The sequence below is a fragment of the Triticum dicoccoides genome, chromosome 1A (assembly GCF_002162155.2).
Source record: "Triticum dicoccoides isolate Atlit2015 ecotype Zavitan chromosome 1A, WEW_v2.0, whole genome shotgun sequence".
Classification (NCBI taxonomy): Eukaryota; Viridiplantae; Streptophyta; class Magnoliopsida; order Poales; family Poaceae; genus Triticum; species Triticum dicoccoides.
The window spans coordinates 66428218-66440661 of record NC_041380.1 but is presented as its reverse complement, the minus strand read 5'-3'; the positions used below and the strand labels follow the sequence as shown (position 1 = coordinate 66440661).

General features: G+C 47.1%; 1 long non-coding RNA gene across 1 annotated transcript; it reads left to right on the top strand.

Annotated features, from left to right (window-relative positions):
• The first annotated feature begins 226 nt into the window (after positions 1 to 226).
• Positions 227 to 1499, top strand: LOC119364847. Its single transcript, XR_005175217.1, has 3 exons — positions 227 to 1150; positions 1261 to 1342; positions 1451 to 1499. It is a non-coding gene; the product is annotated as an uncharacterized LOC119364847 (long non-coding RNA).
• The last annotated feature ends 10945 nt before the right edge of the window (positions 1500 to 12444 follow it).

Sequence of the window (12444 nt, the reverse complement as noted above, 5' to 3'; positions counted from 1 at the left end):
CTTTTAACACAACTACCACCGTAGTTGCAACCTACCCTGGATGAACTATCAGCTAGACAACAAGTTCCAGCCCCTCTCCCCACTACATGCCAGTGCACACGTGACCACGACAATGGCGTGCCTGTGCATGTGCTCTGTGTGTAGTGCGCGTGACCAGTGGTTGTTTGTGTTGGACCCTCTCCTTCTCTCGTCGCCTTCGCGCGCGTGATCATTTCTCATAGCTGGCCCGCATCATCGCCGTCCTCCTGGAGCCCTCTCCCCCTCCGTCAGCCCCTCCGTCAGCGCTCGTCGCCGCGTGCCCACTTGGAAGCTGTAGCCGACCGAGGCTTTAATGGCGTTCGTCTCCTCCTCTTGTCCTCGAGCTCGCCCTCGTCTCCGTGATCCCTGCATCAATAGCTCATCGCCTTCCCTGAGCCCATGCGTGAGCACACGCATCCGCGGCGTCGGCCGCGTGTCCACGGCGACGCCATCTCGGCCTCTTCGCCCCGCGGCTACTTAAGCCCCTCCCCGAGCACTCCGAGCTCACCAGCTTCCTCACCTCACTCCCAGAAACCTCCCCGACCCATCCGTTCGACTCCAGCGCTCCTCTTCGCCTCTGTTGGCCGCCATGGTCGTCGCTCCCATCCGGCTAAATTGGCTCGAGCCGAAGCTCGTCTTCCCCTCCCACCACCACCATTGTCTTCCCTGTGCTCCTTCGAGCCGGCCCAATCGCTTGCCCCTCACCGGAGTTGGCCGTAGCACCGAGCATCACCACCGCCCACCTCTCTGTCCTCCTCCTGCCTCCTCCCGTCACTGATTCCCCTGTCCTCCCCGGCGTGCCCCTTCCCTCTGGATCGATGCGGCCAGCCGAGCCGCTCCCGCCAGTGGCCTCCCCCTGTCCTGAGACGGCCGGAGCTGGCCAGCCCCCCGCCGGCGCCGCGCCCTCCCCTGGTTTCCTCTGTTCCCGATCGGGGGCAGGGAGGAGGAAGAAGACGAAGGCCAGGCGGGCACCGCTCCCTTTCCCCGACCCCACTTGGCAGCACTCGGGCGTTGACCCGTCCGATCCAACTGGATAAGTGACGGGCCCCACAGCCCGTGGGACCCGCACGTCAACGACCCACGCCCGGCCCCACCACTGTCCACATGGTTAAGTCGAAACGTATTTCCCAGAGTATGTTTCCTTCTGTCTGAAAGCGCATTCAGTATCTACTTCGGCCTGGAGTACGTTTTCTGAGTCAGGAAGCGTATTTTCTCAAATCTGTTTCTGTTTTATCCACTCAGGGACCCGTTGGTGATGAAATTTTCACAGTTTGGTCTCTGGAGTTCAAACTATCATATCTTTTTAACAACAACTCCAAATGAGGTGATTCCAAAGCCCACTTCTTCGTTTCGTCAAGCCTGTTCTGTTGGTTTCATTTTCACTATGGTGTGACACTGTGAAAATGACCTTTTTGCCCTTGCACGTAAACAGCCCCTCAGAGAGAGAACTGTTTCCGGCAAATCTTTCCGTGGCTTCACCGCACTTCTTACCGGTGCCTTCTTCACCCCCAGGCAAGCCACAATACCCACTTGCATGATAGTCATGCAGTAGCCATGGTTTTCAACTTGAATATTTATTAAATGATTGCTTGTTTAAAATATGGTTATCGTTGTTTCGGAAATGCTCCTGGGATTGTGCTTACTTGTTTGCTATGTTGTTATGCACCTGGTTATCATGCCCTGCTAGTTGCTAGTATTACTTTCATATTGCCATGCTTGATAGTAGTACATGTTTGGTTGGTCATGCTCTTCGGTGCATGACTAATGTCGGTTACCGATTATTGTTAATAGGCATTGTTCCATTACTGTTAGTTGGTTAAGTGTTACTCGGTGATGTTATTGATAAGTTCTTGCATGTTATTTATGGTTGATGCTAGTGGTCATGTTATTTTATACTATGAGTGGTGTTTTACTTGTAATATTTATGCTCGTCATTATGCCATGTTCGGTTGGAGATTATTTCATAGTTGATTTGATGGACAATTATGTTGCATCCCGTGCTTATGTTGATATTATGCTCATGTATTGTCATTGCATCATATTATTTTATCATGGCTCAGCATATTGCATTCAAGTTTAACCGGATTTAATTGAACTTGAACAACTGTTGGCTGAGTCATGGTGCAACCAGATCGAAACTGACTAGTGCAACCACACTTACCGTATGGGTAAGGTCCTAACTGGGTCTATTGTCGTGCATCTCGCCGGTGCCTCCCACGAGGGAAGGTTATGGGCGTGCTTACCATGATCAGGTAGGCGGACATAACCTTGTGTGCCCGTTGTTTTTATTTTTATGGATCCAGTCCCCGAGTGGGAGTGTTTTGACCACGCCGCTGGTTCGGGTGTCTTTGGTAGACACGGGGCCACCTAGGACCAGCCCGTTGGGGATGTGGGTCAGAGTGGCCGGGAGAGTGTCACTTCAGTAGATCGGTTTTGTCGGAACGCCGTTGGTCCATCCGAATGGGAGTGCGAGGCCATGGGTTCCGTGGTGTGGGTACAGTGTGCTACCTCTGCAGAGTGTATATTAAATCTATCGATAGCCGCGCCCGCGGATAAGGGCCCAGTTCGTGTCGGTCCCACCGTGAGTCAACAGTATTAATAATAACTTTATTAATGACAACCCCGGTTTGGTGATGAAATAAGTTGGTGGTCATTGCCGTAAGGATCAGGAGTTACTTTGGTGGTGATCGCCGTAAGGATGACGAGTTACTTTGGTGATGATCGCCGTAAGGATCATAAGTTACTTTTCTTGTGATCGCCGTAATGATCACCGCGGTATCGAGGATACCGAGTTGTTGGATATTTGTGATGTTGTGCAAGAATCATGGGTAAAGATCAAGCTCCTTGTGGTCATTTAATGATTACTACAGTATTGTTTATACCAAGTTTAATTTGATGCTGAGATGATCGTGTGATGTCCGAGGATGGTAAGTGCTGCGTGTGATGGTTGCAAGATAACCCGAGTAGAATAATTGGTGCATATAGTTTCATCATGTTGCATGCTAGTATCAGCAGATTTATATGTTCATGCCATGCTCATATTGTTCTAGCTGTATCAGGTTCATATTGCCTTTGGATTCTTAGTGGCTACTATGATTATTTTCATGATGGTATCTGGTATTAATTTGGAGTATTACTTTGGATATCATGTGCTCATGTCATGTTGTTATAAGGATCTCATGTTAATTCCTGCTTAACCTGAATTTGCCATGCTGTTGTTTGTCTTGAATGCTTCTGGTTTATTGTGAGCTTGCAAGTACATTCAATGTACTGACCTGGCGTGTCATGCCAGCTTGTAGGTCGTGCCTGGATTGCTTGCCTGTTTGGTGTTGTTCCTGTGTTCGCGAGCTAGGATAAGCGTTCCAGCCAGAGTCCCTGCGGATTGGAGTCCATTCACCAACGTCGTCATTGTTCTGCTGCCAATAGTTTTTGCTAGAGTTATTCCGCTGCTTCGAGGTGTTTTGCTGCTTGCATAGAGCAACTGTGGATGGCGTAGTGTCGCCATGCCGATGTTATTCATTGTAATATCGGAGACCTTGTAATCATATTCGTGTAATAATAGAAAGCTGGTTTGTTCTATGCTAAGCAGTGCCGTATTCCAGGAGACTTCTCCTCGATCTCTGGGCTGGAATACGGGGCGTTCCGATTTTCTCTGAGCCGGAGTGCCACAACGAAGCTCGACAAGGACCTCGAATGCAGCAAACTGGACAACCTGAGAAGCGGTAGAAGCGTAACCGCTCCGAGAGGTACAAGTGTAAGTGCTGGAATCGGAACTGGTGCGCAGAGTAACCACTGTGTGATACTCATACACTGAGTCAGCTAGACGCTCCCGGTTCACATGATAAACCGGGTCGTCACCGAGGGGGTACAGCCGACGCCACACATTACGAAGAAGATGCGGCGACGTGTACGGCATCAACTGCAACTCGCACGGATACGGCACCGGAGCCATCTACACTCACAACCATTAGCAGGTTAGCATAAAAATACAAGTGCATGCAATGCAACAACCAACTACAAATGCTACCGGCACTCAACTTAGACTCGTATCTACTGTCCAGTCAACACGTCATAGTCTAGTGTGGCCTACAGTCAGCGTGGCTCTGATACCAAGAGTTGTGGCACCCCGGCTCAGAGCGATCGGTTTACCCTGCACTGCCAGCCCAGAGACCATGTCTTCTGGCAACACACAACATCTTGGTACAGAAAGCAACTGCTTTATTGATGTTAGCAGATCATAGTTTATATTACAATAGGTCTCGGGGCCAAGCGGCACACACGGTGCGGCTGCACAATATGTACATTATTTAGTGAACATCAAGGGGGCCTCGATCATAACAACTACGCGGCAGCGGAACAACATTGTAGCGGAAACTCCATAGCACAGGGACACCGATGTCTACACGATCTAGACTCGAGCATCACTCCTTTCCAATAAGACTTTTCTGAAATCTGGCATGACACGCCAGGTCAGTACATTCAATGTACTCGCAAGCTCACAACAGGCATAATCATAATGACAAACAATATCATGAGAATTAACCAATTAATAATGCAATAATGTACATGTTGTGATCATGCTCTTGTGATAAAAGTCCCTCGGGACTAGCTTACCAACCGTGATCATTCTTGGATCACAAATGTACCACCATCGTGGTCTTGACTAGAAATATCTCGTGATCCTTACGGCGATCACAACCACGACCAATACTTGGTCTCGAACATATGATGGCTTTCCACCATCATCAATAGTGCAAAGTTCATAACTTAGTGTGCAAAATTTATTAAACATTAACCCATGGTGTGACCTACTACGAGCGTGTCCATAACCGTGGACTCGGCTATCGATAGATTATTACACTCTGTAGAGGTAGCACATTGTACCCACACCACAGAACCCATGGCATCGTACTCCCATTCGGGTGGACCAACGGCATTCCGATGAAACCCCTCCATTGCCATGACACTCTCCCGGCCACTCCGACACAATCCTCACTGGGCTAGTCCTGGGTGGCCCCGTGTCTACCAAAGACAGAACGATCACCGTCGTGGCTAAAATGATCCCACAAGAGGACTTGGTACCATAATTTCAACAACAGGCACACAAGGTTATGTCTGCTTACCAGGCCGGGGTAAGCATGCCCATAACCTTCCCTAGTTGGAGGCACCGACTAGAGCCATGACAACAGGCCGAATCAAGGTCTCCCATAAGGCAAATGTGATTGCACTAGGAAAAACTCGATTCAGTGGCACCATGACCCGGCCAACGATATATTCAAGTTGAGTTATATTCAGGTTCAACTTAAAGTAAAAATAACCGATGTCATAGTATGCCATGAAATGCAACACTAACATATGCATCACATATTAACGGAAATGACTGAGTCAAATATTCACACTAACCATAAACATCAACAACTAATGCCACTTTTCTGGTTAAGATAATCCTCACTTTAAAGAGAATATTTTCTAGCAAATTTTTATTATTTTTCTCATGCAAGAAAAATAACTTGAAGTAATTACTCATATGCATAACAATATTATTCTTTTATCATCACAAATGAATCCTAGTTTCTTTACCAACTAAGTTAGTTTCCAACATTCTATAAATCAAGCATATTAACTAAAACAAGCACTTAACAGAATATAAATAACATAATAGTTATTTAAATGCATGGATTAAATCTTTCATTCGAGTAAGAAAATCACAAATATTGATATGGCACCATGAAAATGTTGTTGTGGCTTGCCTTAGTGCAGATGAGGTTCACAAGCCTTCTGGTGATCATCAAGACAAGCCTCACCCTCTGAAAATAATTTTAAGCTCAAGAAGAAAATATCAAGAACCGTTCTGAAAATCACCAGAAATTCTAGACAGCTCGGAAAAATCTCATTTTTGGTGAGTTGTTAGATTTCTTTGCAAAGAACACAGTGCAAAAAGAATCAATTCGTTTGGACTCATGGTTGCAGAGTTATAGTTGTTTGAAGCTCTTTGGAAATTAGTTGAATTTGAATTTAAATAAAACAAACTAGGGGGTGACGTCGAAGGCATAAAGCCTCGGGGCGCCACCACTCGTACCGCTTCGCGCGCGTACTGAGTGGCTGACTAGCGAGCCCTGCTAGTCAGGTGAGGTGGAGGGGGAGAAGGAAACAAAGGGGGTTGCGGCTTCACCGGAGCTCACACCGACGACGAGGGCTCCTTGGCCAAAACGAGAGGGAGGGATCGAGAGAGGGGATGGACGCGCAGCTGCCCGCACCCGTAGCATAGCTAGGGGTGGTCGGACGGTGTCCGATTCGACCTCGCAAGCGGAGGCAGAGAGTGGAGATCGCCGGAGACAAAGACGACGACAAACTGTGGCGACTCCAGGGGCTCCAAGTGGACGAAACGGCTTCACCGAAGAGCGGCGGAGGCTCTGGAAGGGTCGCCCAGGCCAGGGAGGGGCTGGAGCTACCGCGACGACCCGAGGGTATCGCCGGCGAGCTCGAGCTCAGGGACGGCGGCCCACGGCCTGCCTGGCCGGGCTACGACTATCTACACGTTTGTGGAGTGTGTGGGAGTGGAGGATGGTGCTCGAGGAGGCTGGGGGTGGCTCCATTTATAGGTGAGCAGCGAGGGGTGGATCGAGCTCCGCTGGCGACACCTGGACACTGCGCCCGGCGACGAGCTGCGTTAGTGAGAGGGGGAGAAGGCGACACAGCTCACGCGCGGACTGTGGGCGAACGGAGACGAGCACATGATCGAGGAGAAGGCGAGGAGCACAGTGCACACCGCACTATTACGTTGGCCGGACCGCGCCCATGCTCGCTGCAACGTCGGCGAGTTCTAGGGGGGGAGTTAAGGGAGTTGAGATGAAGATGGTGGCGCGGTGTGGCACGCTATGGCAGTCGGGGAAGCGAGGACGCGCGAAACAGAGCGCTCGGCGACACTCAGAGCGCGTCGACATGTAGGCTGGCATCATGGACACGCGTGGTCACCACGTGAACTCTGCCCTCGGGCCAACCAACGTCCAAAGATCATTTTTGGCTTGTTGTTCATGGTAGTTTTGAAGATTACCACGCTTTGATTTGGCTCCAGATGAAGGAGAAAAGATCCACATGTTTGGTAAGTTTCTGATTAGTAACTTTGAGAGGTTACTGAGGTTAAATGGGTGGGAGTTGGAGGCTGTGCTGTGGAGGCTAGCAATCATCTACTAAGGTGATGATGCACAAGAAAAACCAGGCACAATGGAGCAAGTAAAATGGTAGTTGCTGTAGAAACCACCATTTCTGTCCAAAACATAAAATATTTTCTGTAGCAAAAATATTCCAAAAAGTGGTACAATATTTTTCCTTACAAAGGTGCCCTGCGGTTTAGAGAATATTTGTGAATTTTCTCAGATTTTTCTGGGCAAGAAAAAATAGGGTTGCTTTGGAGCACATTGAACTGGCTATGGTTTTGGAGGGAAAAATGAATATTTTTCATTTAAGAAAAATATTCCTAATATTATTTTGGGTAGAATCAGAGAGTGAATGATTATTAGAGAGGGAAATGAGGCACTTGGGTGAAATCCAATGGTAACCAAGTGTTTAAGTCCATATGAAAAGATTCAAAAACTCCAAATTTCAAAATCAAACCAAATGAAAATCAGGCAAATAAAGGAGGGCAAAAACCAGGCTGTCACATATCATAAGGGGCAATACAATGTGACATTCTTTTGCACTAAGGGTTGAGCATACCAACAAAAAGCGCATGGCAACCTCTGCTTCCCTCTGCGAAGGGCCTACCTTTTACTTTTATGTATTTACTTTCATACAAGAGTCAAAGTTTTTCTCTCTATTCTTTTTATTTTTTCACTTTTGGCAAGCATCATGTGGTGAGGAAAAATCTAGGCACATATATCTAGTTGGATATGAGTAGCATGAGTTATTATTGTTGACATCACCCTTGAGGTGAATACGTTGGGAGGCGAAATTATGAGACCCTACCTTTCTATGTGTCCGGTTGAAACGTGTTGCTCATGTGTATGCGGTGAGTGTTAGCAATCATAGAAAACTATATGATGGTTGAGTATGTGGACTTGCCTAAATGCTCCGATACGTGACCCTCCTGAAAAGATGATGAATTGTAGTTGCATAGTTGACTAAGAACATAGTTTGTTGGTTTCCAATAGAGTTTTCTTTATACTTCGATGTTGTGATGGATTGTTACTTACTCATGAGAAGTCTATGATAAAAGTTCTATGATAAAAGTTCTATGATAAAAGTTTTATGTTAAAGTTGGTTGTTTTTATAATAATTTATATGATGCTTCTATGTCCGTATTTTTTTTATCGACACCTCTCTCTCTAAGCATGTGGAGATGTTTTTCGATTTCGGTTTTCGCTTGAGGACAAGCGAGGCCTAAGCTTGGGGGAGTTGATACGTCCATTTTGCATCATGTTTACCAACTATTATTTATAATGTTTTTATGCATAATAATGCTTTTTGGAGTAATTCTAATGCATTTTCTCTCATAATATGCAAGGTTCTCACAAAGAGGGAGAATTCCGGCAGCTAGAAATCTGAGCCTGAAAAAGCTACATCAGGCTACCTATTCTACACAACTCCAAATGAGCTGAAACTTCACGGAGAATTTTTATGGAATATATAAGAATTATTGGAGCAAATAAGTACTAGAGGGGGCCCACCATGTGGGCACAACTCACCTACGTGCGCCAGGGGGCCCAGGCGCGCCCTCCTCGGCCCACCTTCGGTGCCCCTCTTCTGGTATATAAGTCATTTTGACCTAGAAAAAAATAAGGAGAGGACTTTCGGGATGAAGCGCCGCTGTCTTGAGGCAGAACTTGGTCAGGAGCACTTTTAGCCTCCGGTGGAGTGATTTCGCCGGAGGAACTTCCCTCCCGGAGGAGGAAATCATCGTCATCATCATCACCAACAACTCTCCCATCTCGGGGAGGGCAATCTCCATCAACATCTTCAACATCACCATCTCCTCTCAAACCCTAGTTCATCTCTTGTGTTCAATCTTTGTACTGGAACTATATATTGGTACGTGTGGGTGGCTAGTAGTGTTGATTACATCTTGTAGTTGATTACTATATGCTTTATTTGGTGGAAAATTATATGTTCAGATCCAATATGATATTTAATACCCCTCTGAACTTGAGCATGATTATCATTTATGAGTAGTTACTTTTGTTCTTGAGGTCATGGGAGAAATCTTGTTGCAAGTAATCATGTGAATTTGATATGTGTTCGATATTTTGATGATATGTATGTTGTGATTCCCTTAGTGGTGTCATCTGAACGTCGACTACATGACACTTCACCGTATTTGGGCATAAGGGAATCCATTGTGGAGTAGTTATTAGATGATGGGTTGCGAGAGTGACAGAATCTTAAACCTTAGTTTATGTGATATTTCGTAAGGGGCTGATTTGGATCCAAAAGTTCAATGCTATGGTTAGAATTTATTCTTAATACTTTTCTCGTAGTTGCGGATGCTTGCGAGGGGGTTAATCATAAGTATGATTTTTGTTCAAGTAAGAACAACACCTAAGCACCGGTCCACCCACATATCAAATTATCAAAATAACATAAACAAATCAAACCAACATGATAAAAGTGACTAGATGAAATTCCCATGTACCCTCAAGAACGCTTTGCTTATCATAAGAGACCATTTTGGCCTGTCCTTTGTCTCAAAAAGATTGGACTACCTTGCTGCATTTTGTTACTGCTATCGTTACTTGCTCGTTACATCTTGCTATCAAACTACTTGTTACTTATAATTTAAGTGCTTGCAGAAAATACCTTGCTGAAAACCACTTGTCATTACCTTCCGCTCCTCGTTGGGTTCGACACTCTTACTCATCGAAAGGACTACGATTGATCCCCTATATTTGTAGGTCATCACAGACTAAAATGATCATTGCTCTCGGCGGCCCTGCGTCCTGGCAGGGTCCATCGTTAGACCATCAACTTCTGAAATGCGATCAAATAAAGAGCATGTCTTCTGTCTAGTATCACGGATAAAAGCGTCCTGCCCCTCTTGTTTGTCTCCACCCTCTTTAGCTAACCACACTTTCCTCGACCGCCTCTATCTCATGTTTGGGTGGCTTGGGAGATGTCTCCCCTCCCCCTATTTTCCTCATGGTCCTGTTGCGGCTTCCTGACATAGTATCATCTTCTTCTCTTCATGGGGTAGTGGGGTTTATATCCATACTTCCCCTACCTTTCCTCATACAGCGCACGCTCATACTCTCTTTGCCTCTGTTGTGCTTTGAGTTGCTCCCTCGGGTCCCTCTCCTTCTTTCTCTCGATCTCATGTCTGTGTGCTGTGCATGCAATGCAACATGCATACGTGCATCAAGAAATGTACTAGCAGTATCTCTGCATGTAAGCAATTATTGTGCACCTGTTTTGCATGCTTCAGAAGCGTCTGACACGTATCGGGGGTTGGCGCCCAGCCCCATGAACACGAAGGAGGCTGCGGCCAATGCCACCGCTGCGGCGAAGTCGGAGCCCGGGTGGGTAGCATTAATCATGTAGGCCCTTTGGGGCGTGTCCATGTCCTTCGGCTGCTCCCAGTATGCGTGGTCAGAGTCATCATCACCGACATTGTCGTAGAGCACATCGGGGCGGGCGTGCCCCTTGGCCAGGTAGTCGGCGCCCCAACAAACATCCTTGAGCGTGTGGCCCAGCTCCCCCGCTGCAGCCAGCCGGCCCCCATGCTCCATGACAGCATTGTAACCATGAACGCCATCAGGAACCCGAAGTTGACGTTGTCGCCAGAGTCGTAGTGGCAGCCCATGAGATCCACCTGCACCACGATCGATCAAACATGTCAGCATCATGCACGAACAAAACACGTACTGTACAACCTATAGTTAAAATGCATACATCGCCGACGGGCTTACCCCATGGTCGACGCCGTCTCTGAGGGCCGAGTGGCTGCGCCACTGGACACGCTGGGTCAGCGGCAGCTTGCCGGAGTACTACGCCTTGAAGTAGAGCAGCGACTTGGTGAGCGCAGCGGCGTAGGCCCGCTTTGCGGCTTCACACACCGTGGTTGCTAATAACCCTACCATGACAACAACGAGCAGCACCCTAGCCCCAGCTACCATCTTCATTGTAATTATAATTATGTAATTGTCCTTGTACACGTATTTGTATACGTATGTAATTGTAATTATGATCTTCTATATATTGAGATGTGAGGCTGGATGTCAACCACCCCACGCAAAACCCTAAACCTGTGTTTTAACTTGGTATCAGAGCCACTTATCCCTCTCATGTCTGCAAACTTTAGCGGTCTATTTATGGTCTCAAGCAGTCGCCCCGTGCCTGGTATGCTCGTTTGAGTCAGCGCCTTTCGAGCAAGGTTTTGTTGCCTCCAGATCAGATGCATCTCTGTTCATCTTCTCCCAGGGTACTATACAGATATACATGCTAGTGTATGTTGATGATATTGTGATTGCTGGCTCTACCCCCGCCATGGTGGATCGTCTTGTGCAGTTGTTGTCTGCTGGCTTTCCCATTAAAGATTTGGGTCACCTCGAGTACTTTCTTGGTTTGGAAGCATCCTTTCATTCACGGGGCATGACCTTGACGCAGAAATACTATGCTTTGGATCTTCTTCATCGCGCCAACATGGAGAACTACAAGGCCACTTCCACTTCGCTAGCTACATCCAAGAGTCTCTCACGTCATAGTGGTTTACTAATGGGTAGAGATGACTCCTTTCGGTATCGCAGTGTGGTTGGAGCACTTCAGTATTTGACCCTCACTCGTCCCGATATTTCCTTCGCAGTGAACAAAGTGTGTCACTTCCTGTCTCAGCCAACGGAGGATCATTGGGAAGCAGTCAAGCGTATTCTAAGATATGTCAAAGGTACGCTACACATGGGACTACGAATTCGTAAGTCCAAATTTACCGGAGTGAGTATATTCACCGATGCAGACTGGGAAGGCTGTGTTGATGATAGGCGCTCCACTGGTGGTTTTGCTATATTTGTTGGACCTAACCTTGTATCTTGGAGCTCGAAGAAGCAACCCACAGTCTCGAGATCAAGCACCGAGGCAGAGTATAAGGCATTGGCCAATGGTGCAGTGAAAGCCATTTGGATAGACTCCGTTCTCACAGAACTTGGAGTCCTACGGCAGCGCACTCCTATATTTTGGTGTGATAACTTTGGGGCAACTTACCTGACGGTGAATCCAGTGTTTCATGTTCGGACTAAAGACATTGAGATTGATTTCCACTTTGTGAGAGAACGAGTAGCTGCTTGTGAACTGGAAGTCAGGTATATTTCTACAGATGATCAGTTAGCGGATGTATTTACTAAACCCTCTACTAGACATATGCTAGACCGTTTTAGAACCAATCTGAATCTTGCATGTAGTTCAGATTGAGGGGGCATGTAAAGTAGGGTCTAGTATATTGTC